This window comes from Zingiber officinale, chromosome 4A (genome assembly GCF_018446385.1).
Source record: "Zingiber officinale cultivar Zhangliang chromosome 4A, Zo_v1.1, whole genome shotgun sequence".
NCBI classification, from domain to species: Eukaryota; Viridiplantae; Streptophyta; class Magnoliopsida; order Zingiberales; family Zingiberaceae; genus Zingiber; species Zingiber officinale.
In genome coordinates, this window is record NC_055992.1 from 115300139 (window position 1) to 115302328 (window position 2190).

The 2190-nt window shown below is 28.8% G+C and overlaps 1 non-coding gene across 1 annotated transcript; it reads left to right on the forward strand.

Moving 5' to 3' along the window:
* Positions 1–1381: 1381 nt before the first annotated feature.
* Positions 1382–1453, forward strand: TRNAW-CCA. Its single transcript has one exon. It is a non-coding gene; the product is annotated as a tRNA-Trp (tRNA).
* The last annotated feature ends 737 nt before the right edge of the window (positions 1454–2190 follow it).

Genomic DNA, 2190 nt, shown 5'->3' on the forward strand with positions numbered 1-2190 from the left:
ATAAACAATGGAAAGAGGCGTTAGCAAAGAACATATTGGGAGTTTTAATAGAGACTGGGGGCAAAATAGTGGACCTTTGAGTGGTATTGGAGTGTGGAATGGAATTGGATATTCTAATATGCGTACATTTGTGACTTTTGGCCTGGTAAAATCCAGTAGTTTATCAAATTTTCCCATTTTACAAATATGGAGGCATTTCTAATTTTATTGAATTTTAAAAGGAATTTGACTATTTTCAAGGGGGTAGTGTCGCAAGTGGGACCAACAATCAAATAGCAAGGACTAATGAAAATCCTCGAGTATGTTTCTTATTCACATTTACTTAGCAATGTGGTTATCTAGTTTTTTTGGATCTATGAGCATCATATTATATCTGTTCACAGTTTATATACTTTAATTTTTGTAGCTTCAAGCACATATGCCTGCACGTGGTGAATACTTTCTGTCCACTCAACAGTCGTCAAGTGGAATGCATTTTGTCAGGGATGTTGGTCCAAAAAGTGAAGAAAATATGTGATCTATTATTTCTTTGTGTTATTTTACATGCAAGTTTCATAATTTTGAATATTATTATGTGTGCTTATGGATTATACTTTTGTGAAGGTTGTACCTTTTAGATGTCAGATTCAATACATTAACTTTTGATTTGTCTCTTCATATCAAGGTAAATACTTGTAACAGTTTGCCTTTTTTTGTGAGGTATCACTAACATAATATGGGTAAAACAGTACTAAAGTTCCTAATTTATATTTAGATACATTTGTTTCCGTTTTCGTTCTTTTACAAATTTTCTCATATCGGGTCAATTTAATGTGTTAATTTTCTTTTTTACCTCGTTAAAGCTCTTTTACAAATTTTCTCACATCCAGTCAATATAATGTGTTAATTTCTTTTACCAAGGATATAATCATCAATTTAATATATTTTTTCTCTTAAAATTATCATATCACAAAAGAGAAGGGCACAATTGTCTATTATAATTTTTTTTAACATTTGACTTTTAGAAAAGGGAGTTAAATGTTATTTTTTAAATAAGGGGGTTAAATGCTACTTGAGAGAAAATAAAAGGGGATTTAAGGTATTTAAGCCTTATGATTATACTATAATGGGTAAGATTCCATAGTTACTAACGTCCGTCACTATTATAATAAAAAAATCTACTACTGCAAAAAAAAGCATATAATGGCACCGCAGAATCGCACAGCATATCAGGACTCGGATAGTTCTTCGATGAAAGAGAATTAAGTTATTATTTATTAAATAAACTGGAGATAAAATATTGAGTGGAAATTTACAGTGCAAAATGTTAATACATATTACAAAGATGTCAATAGATTTAATATTAAATCTATATTTTATATTAACCACTTAAAATAACATCGGATCCGTGGCGCAATGGTAGCGCGTCTGACTCCAGATCAGAAGGTTGCGTGTTCGATTCACGTCGGGTTCATGTCTTTTTATATATTTTTGTTTTTTTTTTTTGAAAAAAAGTTTTCCAATGCCTAGCCGTGTTTTATCATCAATCTCTAGCAGTGTTGAAACTCGAACCGTTAGAATCTAACTAATCTAATTAATGTATTTGTAGATTAACCAAATAGAATTTTATTATTAAAATCAAATAAACAAACCGATACCAAATCGAGTTATTATTTAAAAAAATTATTAAAACTTTTAATAAAAATTAAAAAACCTTAATATTTTTTATTTTCTTATTATCTTACTATTTTATTAAAAATCTCCCCCCTTTACTAACTAACTTTGGTGAAGCCTAAAATATATTTACGTTAATGTCCTTTTTTCTATTTACACTAAAAATAATTCCAAGGTTTATTAGTAATTCCACAAGCGAAACAATCAGTGATCTAGAGTTCGAGACTCAGTCACAGCGTATTATTATGAATTTTTCTTATCATTAATTTTCTTTGGTTGTTTATATAAAAAAATATAGTTCTATTTAGTCTTATATCTTAAAATTGACAACACTATGATCAAAGAAGTTTCTATAAATACTTTAGACCGACGATGTTAAAAAATATACTTTTCTTAGTTTTTTTTACTAAGACAAGTATAATATTAAATTAAAATAATTTTTGACATAGGGAAACCCGTTACAGTAGTTTGTTGTTGGGATTCTCTAGCGTCACTATTGTATGGGTCTGACGAATTTTACTAATTAATTCTTAGTTT